Genomic DNA, 13,809 nt, shown 5'->3' with positions numbered 1-13,809 from the left:
TATAATCAAAATTGTGCTTTTCTACTGGATACTTCATGTTGAAAATTGCACATCTCCATAATCTAAGGATCAAGTGTTTTATTTCCTGTAGCTACTAAGGGGTACCAGTCAAAGTACCACCACTTACTAGCTGTATGAACAAGGGAAAGTTACCAAGTCCTAAACCTCCTTCCTCAACTATGACAAAGATTGTTTTAAGAGCTTTGCAAATGGCTGTCTGTATACCTGGCTTAGCTGAGCCTGGGATACAGTAAGTGCTTAATAAATGCTTACTACTTAAATGAATAATAATAAAATAACTTCAGAGACATGATATAGCAGATAAAAGGTCAGTCTTTAAATCAAGAAGGCAAGAGTTTTAAATTCTATCTCTGATATACTGAGACTCACAGAAAGTTATTTAACCATTTGGTCCCCGAGATAATTTTTCTAACCATAAACTGCAAATGAGATGTCAATCTGCATTAGTGAAGTGAGTTTCCACACTTGGGAGTTCCAAACGCTGATAAAAACAGATCTGAACTCACATATAATTTCATTACCTCCTCAGTGTCATCTTTCCTTTTCTGGACCAACAATTCTGGCCAAATTCCTTCATAAAGCTAAATGCAGTACTTCAAAAACAAAATGCATAAATACGGAAGTTAATTTTTTTAAAAAGAGGAGAGAAGTAATTACTTCCTACCTTAACTTGGTCTCCTCACTCTAGAAATAATTCTCTACAATGAATTATAAAGGAGTTTAAAAATATGCCACAAATTTGGAAATTAATGAACCTGAGGATGATGGGGGAAATTCAAGATCCTTCAGCCTAACAGTCATCAGTCTCAAAGCCAAAGGAATGGAGGAAGGTCTGAGCAGTTGACTTACACCTCCCCATGCATGTTTCTCAATCTTCCTACCTCACTGGCAATCAGAAGACAATGCAAACCCACAGACAGGTGAACTGGAGGTAAGTTCCATTCAAGGTCAGATCTTATTCAGGATGTCCCAAATTAATTTATTTAAAACTTAAGACTTGGAACACCCTGTATCTATTGACTGCTTCTAGGTTCCATTTCTTTTCTTTTTTTTTTTAACCTGTACTTTCTGTCTTGGAATCAACATTGTGTACTGATTCCAAGTCAGAAGAGTAGTAAGGGCTAGGCAATGGGGGAGTTGGGAGAGTGAAATAACTTGCCCAAGGTCACACAGTTAGGAAGCATCTGAGGTCAAATTTGAACCCAAGACCTCCCATCTCTAGACTAGGCTGTCAATCCACTGAGCCAACCTAGCTGCCCCTCCAAATTCCATTTCTTAAGATGAAGCCTCTCTTCATTTCCCTGAGACAAAGAGAGGTGCTAAGAAGAACAGATAAAAATGGGTAAATGATATAAACAATTTAATGCTGGAGAGAAAAAAAGGCTGTGGTAAAAGTAAAATCTTTTTTGCTTAAAAATATATAACAAGGATTTCCAATTCAAAGTAGATGGATCATTTAATTCAAATTACACATACTTTGAAATTTGTAATACTGAACAACAATCCTTTAGCAAATTACAATTAGAATATTTATTCATAAGGTCTCCATTTAAGGCTCTTTATTACCCTTCTGCCCACACTCTGGAAAACACTGTAAAAGTCTGGACTTAGCTCATTAAAAAAAATAAAAATCTTCCTATCAGTCCAAAAGTCACATACACAAGGGCTCTAATGCCAGAACTGAGTTTCCCATATCCACATGATGAAATCATAAGACTAGATTTTAAAAAATCTCCATTTTCTGAAAGAATTCCACTATACACCTTTTCCCTAATCACAATGTGCCCCTAACTTCTATGAGATTTGAGGAAACTTACTTTATAACCCAGAAGTAAAATGTGAAAAGCTTTGTGAGAGTGAGAATGGATTTCCTGTATCCTAACTGTACATTAACGATTATTAAAAAACAATGAAATGTCATCAAGATTGAAGCAAATTTCAGGCCAGCTAACTTAAGTCTTAAAAAGTAAAATTTGATTCCTTTTGAAATATCAAAACAGAACACCAAGAGTTTGAAGATTATACTTTTTGACACTCCTGATTCACTTAATCTGTTGAACTGAACTGAAAATGAAAGCCAGGATACGATAATCTCGTCAGGAAAGAACAAGTGAAAAGATCTTAAATAGAATTTTTTCTTGCTCTCCTTTGTCTCAAGTCACACAGATGGCCTCTACTCCAAAATCAACTGTATCCACACCTATTTAGCTCCCCAACCTCAGAAAAGCTAATGCAGACTCAACCTTCTGAAGTTACTAAATGGCTCCAAATTCTCTATGATAAGGATGTCAAAGCCTTCAAGATTTGTTAACTACTGTCCTATTGCCAACGTGGTAAACTCTCCATTTGGGTAAGTGCTCTCAACCATAACTAAACCATGTCAAAAGAAATCTTTTAAAACAATAATGTGGGCTGGCATCATCCTGATGCTAGTGCTACCAAATAGGACAATCCCAATGACACAATTGGGAAATTAACTGGCGAGAAAAGCAATCTTCCTTCTGCTTTTTCCTCTCAAATGCTCCTTCCCCCAGAGCTCTGAAATGCACACTCATTTTATACACATACACAGAGATATAACATATGCATTGTATGTGCACGTGCATGCATGCTCACACATACACAAATAACTCTCTGCAGGAACCAAAAAATCAAAGCCTAACCCCATGGTTTTTAAGTGAGCAAGTCCAATTTCCTCCTTTGTAGCTCTTGACACATGCTGGCTGGGAGCCGACGGGATTTTTTTCTGCCTTGTTTCTGCACCAGAAGGCTCTGCACTGCAGGTCAGGAGATGATAAGGAAATGAACAGTGTAATTTCCAGGGCCTCTGAACAGGCCCTGTCAGCGGCTCTGGAGGCGGGTTACTCAAGCATGGCTTGAAGAGTGAAAACCACAGAGAGGAGGACTCAAAGAGTCAGCAGTACCAAGAACTCATCTGTGTATGTTACCACCACCCCCGGCCTATAAAACCAGGCCCTGTGAGTTTTGTTGGTAGAAGCCCTTATACCCTGAATGGCAAGCACACAAGTTCATGCCAGGAAAAATGGATTAAAGGATGGCACTTAGGGTTTTCCCATGCATTCATGTGTGGAAGCAAAAACACTTATTGCTCTTCCAAACTTCATTAGACAGCAAATGCTGGCAACCCCAAAGCAACAAAGCATCCAACAGTACCAACACCCCAGCAACAATGGCCAACCTAGTTTACATGGTAACTGTAACCCAGCAAGCTTTTTGAAATGTTCTTTGAAGCCATTTTTGTCCAAATTTTTCTTCTTTTGGCTATTCATAACCCCAAAATACCAGATCACTCACAGGCAGATTTTTCAATGCTGGTTTGGAAACTTTCCATGTCTGGTGCGCTAAGTTATAGGTTAATGTGCTTATTACTCTTGTTAACAGTCATCATGGACTTAGGCTAGAATCTTACTGTAGCAGTGCATTAAGGCCTTGATTCAAATACACTTAATAGTCAAACCTAGTGTCTCCATCCCCATCCCTGTGAATTTTAGATTTACTCCACCCTACTTAATCTTTAGAATTTTAGCAACCAAGGAACGTATACACCTCCACTTAAGGATTAACTGTAAAGGAGGATGGCCTATGGCCGACATTTGCTAGCAAGTGACAAATCAGAAATAACTGACTGACCCCATGGGCTGTCCTAAGCCAAGCTTAAGGTACCATTGGTACATGTGAGATGCAGGAAGTGATGTAAAGAACTGCCTATATATTTCACCTAATTTCCTGTGATCTCTGGCTCAGCAGCGTTGGGAGCTCTGGGTGGCATTTTGGCATACTTAAGGCATTTGGCTCTGTAGCGTGGTTTAGGTGAGGTGTCTTCTCTGAACGACCTTGGTGAGTGGTAAGGTTGATTCCTCCTTTCCTTAACCTACTGAAAAGCACTTCATCCTAGGAGGCCCTTCATCTTGGAGGAGGCCTTGTGGTTGGAAGCCGAACTAGATTTAATCTTCTGAGAAGGCCCCTTGGCTGAGGCCTCTGAACTCCCTTTGACTTACTCCAGGTCGGAGAAAATCTCCTAACCTTTCCTCTCTCTCCTTCTTCTTTATTTCTTCCTACTATTGTAATTAAACCACCATAAAAATCCCAAACTGACTTGAGTATTTTGTTGGAATTCAATTTCAATCCCTGGTGACCACTAATATAATATTCAGTCAACAATCCTAATGTTACCCATAACATCCCACAACCCCCTAACAGATTATAGACAGGACTTAACATTTTATAGGGCCAATGCCAGTTGGGAGGAGGGTCCTGGAGTTCCCCAATCTGCATTATACTGGTATAAGAAAGAAAGAAGAAAACAAACATTTATAATTAACTAATAAGCACAGTGCTAAGTGCTATAGATACAAATACAAACAAAAAGAAGATATGTCCCTGACCTCAAGGAGTTTACATTCTGTTGGGGTGAGAAAAACACACAAATGGAAAAAGTCAGAGTCAGGGCCCAGGGTGGGAAAATAAAGCCAAGCTTGTGTCCCTCCTCAAAACTGAGGCCAAGAAGGAATCACTAAATGGAGAGAGATGGCTGGCCTTAGAGTAGAATTTTCCTAGGACAGGAGACCCCCAAATCTGAGGAAAGTTCCAGAATAAGGCAGCATCACTTTGAAGTCCAGAAAATAGGGGCAAAACTGGGAGGGGAAAGGCTTGACCTTTGAGCCAAGAAGCCCAGGGTTTAAGACCTACCTCAGACATAAACTAGTCACTTAATTTTTCAATAGTTTAGACAAATCTCTAAAATTAAGTGGGGGGGAGGGGGTTGGGGAAGGATTGAGAACCAGGCCTAGAGATGGGAGGTCCCAGGTTCAAATCTAACCTCAAAACACTTCCTACAAAGTATTGATTCTAAGACAAAAAGTATAGGTTTTAAAAAAATAAAATAAAAATAAATAAAACAAAAAGGGGGACAACAATGGGAAGGAGTTGAAAGAAATCTGCATTGTGAAAGTGTTCCACCAAGCATCTTTTCTATAAAACAGTACAAGGATTAAATAAGCATAACCACCAGTACACATCAAGGAATTCAATCATATTGAAAGAAAACATTAAAACCTCAAGATTTATTTCTTCCTCTTGTTAACTACTAAATTGGTATATCAAGGGGGGAGATGAGGATATTGTTACTAGTCTAATGATCGTCCTAACAAGCTGGGCAGTTTTAAAATCCAGGAGTATCAGAAGCAACACACCAAGAATAAGTAGTTTGGCTTTCCACATGTAAATATGATGCATTACAGAGCCAGATGTATAAACAATCTCATTCCAACCCCAAAAGAACCCATGTCAAAGCTGTCTATTTGAATTGAATAGATTCACAGGAAGTAAAAACCAGACTGAAGTATCTCTGGGATAGGAATAAAGTGATTTCATTGACATAGGAAAATTCTGGAGAAGAAATGTTCTTTACCAGGGGAAGTCTTAATTTTCTTTGTAATTTATCATCTTAGTTTTCTAGAGTTCAGAGAGATTGACTTGTTTAGGGACAGAGTTAATAACCATTATTAAATGTCACTATGTGACAAATAGTGCTATGCATTATATATACAGAGAAAAAGCAAAAGACAGTTCCTGTCCTCAGAGTTTATAGTCTAATGGGGGTGACAAGTAAACAATTAAGTACACAAGATAATTAATAAAGGGATGACTCTAGAACGGAGGGAAATCAGAAAGGCTTCTTGTAGAAGGTGGAGTTTTGGCTGTAACTTAGGAAGGCCAAAAGGTGGAGATTAAAAAGGAAAGCATTACAGACATTAGGAACAGCCAGTGAAAATGCCAAGAGGTGGATTATCTTGTGCAAGAAACAGCAAGGAAGTCAAGGTCATTTGAATCTCAAAGTAAAACAAAGAGAGAGTATCTGGTACAAGAAGACTGGTAAAGTGAGTGGAGAAAGGACATGAAGAGCTCTAAGTGTCAAGCAGAGGATTTTATATTTGATCCCAGAGTGATAATGAGTCACTGGAGTTAATGCAATAGTGAGGAGATATGGTGAGACCACTTTAGGAAGTGAGTCAAGTATGGCCTGGAATGGAGAGATTTATGACGGGAAGACTAATCAGAAGCCTATCACAATAGTACAGGCATAAAGTGATGAGGGTCTGCACTAGGGTAATGGCAATTTCTTTCCTTTTTTTCTACCCTTAACATTTTGGATTCCCTCCAAGCCCCCCATATCATTCATTGTTGTAAAAGAATACTCAAACAAAACCAAAACCCCAACATAAAAAAAAATAAACACAAATAAACTTAAGTGAAAATTCCTATGTTTTGATCTGCATTCCAGATTCCCATAGTTCCTTCTCTGAAGGTAGATAACATTCTCTTTTATACGTCCCTCCGAATTGTCCTGGATCATTGCACTGCTGAGAGTAGCTGAAATCTATCACAGTTGATCACTCCACAATATTGCCATTACTGTGAACAATGTTCTCCTGGTTCTGCTTATTTTGATCTGCATCAGTTCATATAGGTCTTTCCAGCTTTTTCTGAAATCCTCCTACTCAATCCAATAGTATTCCATCACCATCCTATACTACAATTTTAGTGGTAGCAGTTTCAGAAGAGAGCATATGTGAGATGTTATGAAGGTAAATTAGACATACCATCACAACCCACTGGATATGAGTGTTGAGGATGACATAGCCCAGGTGGCTGAGAGAATGGTACAGCTTCAATAAAACACTTAGAAAAGGGAGCATTTGGAGAGAAAGAAATTGTTTATTACATGTTGAGTTTAAGATGTCTACTGGGACATCATCATGTTTGATAGGCAATTAGAGATGGGGAGTTTGGAGGTAAGAGTCGATCTGAGAATTATCAACCCAGAGATAACTGAATCTATAGGAGGTGATGAGATTACCTAAATAAAATAATATAGAAGAAGAGAAAAAACAGGGCTAATATGTATCAGAGGAAGAACTTGAACTCAGACCTTTCTGGCTTTGACATCAGCTTTCTAGGCACTAAAACTATTTTATCCCTTAAGACTTTATCCTATTACATGGTTTGTTTTTCATTCTTAGCAAAGTTCCTGGTATGAACTAGTTGTTTAATAAATGATGACTAAGTCATACCTCTCTTTGGCATCCTGGGATGTCTAGGCATATGTCTAAAATTGAATTTCATTTATAAAAATATTTCTTAACTCTTGCTCCTCTCTTCCAGGAATACTAATTGAGTATATATACCCAAACTGTGCATTCTCTGAGGTTTTCCTTATTCTTCTGAGTTTATCTTGAGCATGCCTGACACTGTAGTACCTCTTTACAGTGGGATCCCTTTTTTTTTTTTTGCTCTTTCTTCTTCATCTAGAATTTGGTATTAAGCTTGAACTCTGCCATATTCCTGGAGGAAGGTCTAGGCTGGTCCTGTTGCTGCTTTCTTGAGATAAGGAGTATTTTATTATTGAAGGATCTCAGGGATATGCGGAGGACCTGCAAGTTTTTAGCACTCTCAAAATGGTTTTATCACTGCCCCTCTGGTCTGAGTTCTACAAGTTCCTGACTTGGGTTTGGGTCTATCTGAGCAACAGGATCATGTTGCCAGACTCAACCCCTCTCAGCCAGCTGGAAAGCTTTGTTGGTGGAATGACAGAATTGTTGGCTCCCCTTTGGTCTGGAATTCCTGTCCTAGTTATTCTGCCACAGACTGAGTTAGATACTAGAACCAATAGGACACTGCGCCTGGGATCTGAGCCACACTGCTGCTTCTTACTTCAGAATGTTCCCCTTTCTTAGTACAAAAACCTAGGAGCCACCTACACCCGACTGCCATTTCTAGGCATTAATGCCTCCCTCAGTCTACCTTGGATCTGTGATTCAGAAATAGATAAATGGGTGACAAAAGTGTTATTTGGCTCCTGTCCCTGCTACAAGGCTATCTCAGTAGGGGTTTAGGAATTCTTGCCACAGTGCACACAGTGCACAGAGTACTACAGTGCACCATGGGGAAAGAGTATGCTCTTGGCCTGTCCCCATTCCCAAAGTCCATGAACCACCTCACTATCTGCCTCTCTTTGCCTATCTGGGCTAGACATATGACTTGAGTCATTTGGCATTTCTCTATATTTCCCCTATTGATTCAGTGTATTTCCTAGGATGATCTGTTTGGGGAAATTGAAGGGCAAGGGAGAGAGGGGCAACACTACACTGCTTCTCATTTCTCCACTATTTGCCTCTGCCTCAAGCCAAGCATCCCTATGAAAACTTTTAGGATGAGAGCACTGAAAGAGCTTGTTATCTAAGAAAGAATTCCTGAGGCATAACTAAGAGGGGAAAGAACAGTGAATTAATTCAAGTTTTCATTAAATAATTTATTTTAAAACTATAGCCAATACTGAGGAGGTTCAAAAATACACCCCTTTCTGAAGCAACTAGGAGACTCAATGGATAGAGTGCTAGGCCTGGATTCAGGAGAATCTGGGTTCAAATTTGAGCTCAGACCCTTCCCAGTCATGTGACCTTGGGTAAGTAAGTATTTACCTAGCCCATGCTCTTCTGTCTTAAAGTTGTTGCTAAGATAAAAAAGGGTTAAAAAAAAAACATCCCTTTCTGCACAGAAATATATACTCCTGGAACTAAGCCTGGTAATATTACTAACTAGCTGTGACTCTTATAGGTAAGTCAAGTTAACCTCTCATTTGTAAAATGTAGAGGGTTAGGTTCTTCCAGCTTCAAAATTCTAAGGCGATATGATTCCAAAACACACTCTCAATGGATAAAAATTGCTGAATGAGGGAAACTCGTGTCAGTGGGTACTTTTTTTTTCCCTTTTAAACATTATTTTATTTGGTCATTTTCAAACATTATTCATTGGAAACAAAGATCATTTTCTTTTCCTCCCTCCGGCACCCCCCCCCACCCCTCCCATAGCCGACATGTGATTCCTCTGGGTATCACATGTGTCCTTGATCCCAATCCATTTCCATGTTTTTGGTATTTGCATTAGGATGTTCATTTAGAGTCTCTCCTCAATCATATCCCCTCAACCCCTGTAGTCAAGCAGTTGCCTTTCCTTGGTGTTGGTATTTTTTTCAAATACAAATAACTTCCCTAAAAGTACAACTTAGTTTCATATAGGGAATTCAAAGGATTTTTTCTTCCTCCACAAAAAAAAGTGTTCTAATAACAGCTGATTCCAGGAGATAATGTTGGAAGATATGCCACCACAGATTAGTTAGGAAGGAGGTGGAATTTGGAGGCAGCTAGGCTGCATAATGGATAGAATACTGAACCTGGAGGAAAAATGTATCTTCCTGAATTCAAATTTGGCCTGAGACATTTACTAGCTGTGTGACCCTGGACAATTCTCTTAACTCTATTGGCCTCAGTTTCCTCATCTGTCAAATGAGAAGGAAATAGAAAAACACTCCAGCATCTCTCCCAAGAAAACCCCAAGGAGTCAAAGAAGTCAAACAAGACTGAACAACAGCCAAAAAAAAAAAAAGAATTTGGGAGAAATTCTGAGTAGGCTAGGGTAAGAGTTAGCGAACTATAGTCCATGGACAAGTTCAGCCCCACTGCCTGTTTTTGTACAGCCTGTGAATTAAGAATGGTTTTAATATTTTTTTAGTGGGGGGAAGGAGAGCCCAAGGGGTGTTTACTATTTCATGATATGTAAAATTCAAATTTCAATGCCCATAAAGTATTAATGGAACACACCTATGCTCATTTGTTTCTATATAGTCTATGGTTGCAAAGTTGAACAACTGTAGTAAAAACTACGTAGTCCCCTCTTTGCTTTGCACTGCTGCTCAGCACACAAAACTGCAGTGATGTTGTTAAGATGCTGACACATTTTGAATGCCATGTGTGTTGGTCACTGTACATATCCCATCATGTCAACATAAGCTAAGCGGTCTTTGAATGTCATTCTTTTAAGGCACAGCATCTGTATTGCTTTTTTTATCAAGTTACATGGCAAAGCATTGTATTTATTATGAAATGACACTATAACCACACTAAAAGAGTATTACTCCAGTGACAATACCAGTCTAGGCATTCATTAAAATGTTCCCAACTCCAAGAAAAGCAACATGCCAAAAACATTAGAAAATGGGATATCTCCTCATAGCAAAATTTCCTGACAAAAAATGGAAAATGAGATTGTAACCAAAGTAAGTTTCTGAGTAGCTCATTTGTTACCTAAGAAAGGAAATTCATTTAAAGATGTTAAGTTAATTAAATTTTATTAAATTGCTGTAGTCATATAAACATGTCTGGAGAAAATTAATTTGTTTTTAAGACTATTAGCCTTTTGGTTCAATTAAACTCATATGCCCATAGACGGATAGTAGTATTTGACAATATCTATGTTCATGAAAAGATATTTTCAAAGACGATATATCACCTCAAATCAGCATTAACAGATGGAAAAATAATTCCATTCTTCTCATTAGTAAATACATTGCAAAAAATTCAGACATTTTTAGTAGATTTCAAATTCTGTCAATAAAAATCTTGTGGGAATTTTTTTTCCTCTCTTGTTATATGATCCCTTATAAAATATCCTCAATTTTACCTCTTGGCCATGCAAAGCACAAAAATACATCTGGCCCTTTACAGAAAAAGTTTGCAAACCCTAGACTACAGGACATGAGGCTGACCTCTCGAGCAAGGAAGGCAGTAGTAAAACAGGAGGCCTGGGCCAAGAAACACTAAGACAAGGGAAAGAAATGTTACAAAAAAGAGATATAGAAAAATGACTGGAATTTTCATAAAACTGCAAGGTAAAAATGAACCAAAAGGGGTGGGTAAAGGCTTTCTTCATTAATCTGCATTCTAAATTTCTAAGTCCTTTACTCACTACAGACTGTTGGCTGCTTTATCTGATTAAGAGGAAAAGGTAAAAAGCCTTCTTCCAAAAACCTCTCAGCTCCAGATCCTGACATAATCTAGCACTCATAGATCACTGCTGTCTGGAATTTGTAAACTTTTTTTTGGCCTGTCAGAATGGCGGCAGCAGCACAAGAAAAGGGAAGGTGAAGTACACCACCCCCTGCTCCCATAAAACAACCTATCAATCAAAACTAAGCCAAGTGCCTAGGAAAAAATCTGAAGGTCTGTCTTATTTATTCCTTACCATTCCCTTTCCCTACCTCCTCAGCTGGCAGTAAGTTTTTCAAACAATGGTATTCACTAACAACTAAGGCTAGCAGTGGCAGTTAGAAATCACACTTGATTCTTCTTATGCCCTAGGGAAAGGGAAATATTTCAGGGAGAACACACACTTTTTCACCAATATTTCCTTAAAGCTCAGATTTATGGTCTATAGAAAAATGTTCTCACTCACTAACCAAGGTATAGGTATGGACACTTTGAGAAAGCTAGGGTAGTGGCATTATTAAGAGGTGGGAATATTCTGAACACAGTTTAATAGTTAAAGATGCAGATACTTCAACCTCATAATCTCTCCCTCATGCCTCTAACAGTAGCGACTGGTCATGGTGGTATAAGCCTATAATCCCTGCTACCAGGAAGAATGAGGCTTTTTGAACTCTTGAGCTCAGGAGTTTCTGAGATGCAGTGAACTATGATGATAGGAATTAATATAGGAAAAATACCACCAATATGCCTAAGAAAGAGCAAAACCGCCCAGGTCAATGCTTCAGAACCAGTCAGTAGTAGGAACAGGCCCATGTGTTATTCCTAAACTTCCAGCTTGGAGGGGAAAAGTAGAGGAAGAAATCCATCTTAAAATTTTTTAACTTAATAATATAATAACCCTTGCTAACCAAGATACTTTGCCTAGCAAATCATATTGAGGTATAAATTTTCCCCCTCTATAGCTTAAATGATAAGTTCCTGGTTCACAGTATCCAATTCCCAAACTAAATTAAGCTTTATGGTCTCTGATAAATTATCCCCTAAGTTGGGCTATGGGCTGCCTGCTCTGAGTATACAACCCTAGAGCTTAGGGGATGGAGTGGGACATAGAACTTCAAAGAGATCCTCAATATTTTTACCAGTAAGCTATCTTACCAACAAAAAAAAAAAAATCAAGTGTCTACTATGTGCAAAAGCACTGAGCCATATGGAAGTAGCTCTCTTCTACCTACTTCTTGGCTTTTTTCTTATGTATTCCTCAACTTCTGATTGTGTTCCAGTCCTGCTTTCCTTCTCCAGTGCCAGAAATGCTCTCACTCCTTGTACTTTTGGGTATATCCATAGCAACTTCTTCATATTTATTTAAATAATTGTTTATCTAAAAGGCAGAAAAGCTTGCAAAAAGCCATCTCCAACTTTAGACACTCAGTTTGAATTAAGGAAGAGGTAACTTGGTCATCATAATGCTGCCAGACTGTGGTTAACTATTAGCCTCTAAAGCTCCCTTTAACAATTGCATCCTTCTTCCTGAAAATGAAGTCTAGTTTCTCTAGGTCCTATTCCCCTACCCTGCCTTTTCCCCAAAACCTCAACTTAACACTGTTCTCCCAGGGTCACTGAAAGGATTGGGACTTTCAATACTGGCTGTATTAGCAAAAGCTAAATCTCTCTGGCACCAAGGAATGTCATTAGCTGGATGTACAGCTGCTCTCTGCCCCACTCCTTGGACAGCAGCAAGCCAAGCCAGCTTCTACATATTTATGGGAAGATAGTGGGTTACATTTGCCTCCTGCTTGGAGCCCTTCACATACACAGGGACATTAGTCTAATTCTGAAACTAAGCAAGTACCACACAGGTACTCATCAGAAACTCTGTCAGCAGTGATCCAAGTAAAAAGGAAGATGGAAGCCCTTTGCCGTACTGGAAAAACTGGTCTCTGCAACTCTTCCAGAAGTAATTTAGAACATGTGGGGCAAGAGTTTCCTGACTAACAAGATCACAGTAGGAGCACAGCCAACTACACAGAACAGACAAGTGAGTCTGAGACTGAAAAAAGGCACTTCCTTCATTTCTGGGACATCCTAACAATGGACCCCTCTCAAGAAAAGAGCAAAACACAAGTTCAGCAGGACAAATAATGCTAGTACTCTGGGCAGAAAAGGGTGAGGTGCACTGAAGCATCTGCTCCCTACAAAGAGGCAGTGAAAACCTATCTCTACCAATGCAGATGCCATTGAAAAGGGTCATCAGTGAGAGAAATACAGTCATACTATCAGAGAAGCCCAGATATTGACAAGTAATATTAGTCTTTGCCTCTAGCAAAAGAGAGATGCCCACTGGACTCCAGATAATAAAGTGGCACCATCCACCATGATGTAACACATCCAGCATCTATTTACTAAACGCATATGGAAATAAGCATTTCCAGCAGAAGCTGATGTAATTACAAAGAAACCAATTTAATTTGCATAACTTTCAGCTGGAAGCCCAAGGTGAACCATACATAAAGCAAGAGAATTAAGAGGCAAAAACAAAGTTCTGACACCCCATCAACCTTTATTTTGGGGAGAAGGGGCAGTAAACTGTAAGGTATAGAATACACCTGACCCCCCCCCCCCATTTCCAATCTGTGAATCAGGGCCTTCCTCCCAGATAAAAGGATCACCCTCTTCCCAGAACTCTAGACTCATCTACCTGGAAGGAAAAGAAACACACTCCTTTGGAAGCTATTAAATAATGAGGAAGTTCTCACTGCCAAGGAAAAAAGCATCCAGAGTAGGACACATTTGGCCACAAACCAAATTCTTTCAATACCCTGAAAAACAGCTCTTTCTGGAACACTAATATTGTTATTCCTATTTATGGATTCTCCTGAAACCTAACCCCTTCACACAAAGCACACTGATCTGTCTGTTGTCATGGGCTTTGCCTTTACCACACAGT

At 39.1% G+C, this 13,809-nt stretch overlaps 1 protein-coding gene across 3 annotated transcripts in view; it reads right to left on the bottom strand.

The window, feature by feature from the left end:
• The window catches only part of ZNF609 (zinc finger protein 609), a 216,947-nt gene that overhangs the window by 164,465 nt on the left and 38,673 nt on the right, over window positions 1–13,809 (bottom strand). The window lies entirely within an intron of this gene.

The sequence above is a fragment of the Monodelphis domestica genome, chromosome 1 (assembly GCF_027887165.1).
Source record: "Monodelphis domestica isolate mMonDom1 chromosome 1, mMonDom1.pri, whole genome shotgun sequence".
Lineage (NCBI taxonomy): Eukaryota > Metazoa > Chordata > Mammalia > Didelphimorphia > Didelphidae > Monodelphis > Monodelphis domestica.
This window is presented reverse-complemented; position numbering and strand designations above follow the sequence as displayed.